This window comes from Nematolebias whitei, chromosome 11 (genome assembly GCF_014905685.2).
Source record: "Nematolebias whitei isolate Nwh7 chromosome 11, NemWhi1, whole genome shotgun sequence".
Classification (NCBI taxonomy): domain Eukaryota; kingdom Metazoa; phylum Chordata; class Actinopteri; order Cyprinodontiformes; family Rivulidae; genus Nematolebias; species Nematolebias whitei.
In genome coordinates, this window is record NC_056508.1 from 7,716,708 (window position 1) to 7,717,833 (window position 1,126).

Consider the following 1,126-nt stretch of genomic DNA (forward strand, 5'->3'; position numbering starts at 1 on the left):
ATTTATTTTTCAAACAAGAAATACAGATTAAACTGTACAAATGAACCTTGTACCAAACCTATTTGTATGTACTTTGAACAACAAGAGTTTAACATGCACATCACCTGACAAGTCAAGTTTATTTGTATAGCACATTTAAAACAGAAGCTATTACCAAAGGGCCTAACAAAAAGAACACACATAAAATATAAAGTAACAAGATATAATTAAAGCTGCAAGCAGCATTGAAGGCCCTCGCAGCAAAGCGCCTCTGCAGCCTTACGGTGACCGCGGGAGCTCCAGCAACTCTGCCCGGTCGCCATCGCTCATGCTCATGCTCCTGTCCCACGCCCGTTCACCGGAGTGCGCATTCGCCGAAATGTTGACAACAGCTGGGACCATGGATATAACTGTTGTAATAATGTAGGGGGTGCACTAGAGTCAAAAGTAAAATACGAATACCATGTGTGTATAAATGCTCACTAATGACACACCAGAAATCTGGTCCAGATCTGATGATATATCACTGAGATATAACAGTTTGAACAATGTAGGGGGTGCACTTGAGTCAAATATTAAAACAACAATACCAATATGTGTAGAAGTGCCCACTAATGAAACAACAAAAATCTGGTGCATATCGGATGATATATCACAGAGATATAACAGTTTGAACAATCTAGGGGGCGCAATAGAGTCAAAAGTTAAAAAACAATACCAACGTGTCTAGAAATGTTCACTAGTGATGCACCAAAAATCTGGTGCAGATCGGATGATATATCACTGAGATATAACATTTTGAATTATGTAGAGGGCGCACTTGAGTCAAATATTAAACAACAATACCAATGTGTCTAGACTTGCTCACACATTATGCCACATAAAACTGGTGCAGATCGGATGATACATCATAGAGATATAACTGATTAAATAATCTAGGGGGCGCACTTGAGTAAAAAGTTAAAAAACAATACTAATGTGTCCATAAGTGCTTACTAATGATGCACCAAAAATCTGGTGCAGATCGGATGATATATCCATCCATCCATCCATTTTCTTCCGCTTATCCGGGGTCGGGTCGCGGGGGTAGCAGCCTAAGTAGGGAGGCCCAGACTTCCCTCTCCCCAGCCACTTGGGCCAGCTCTTC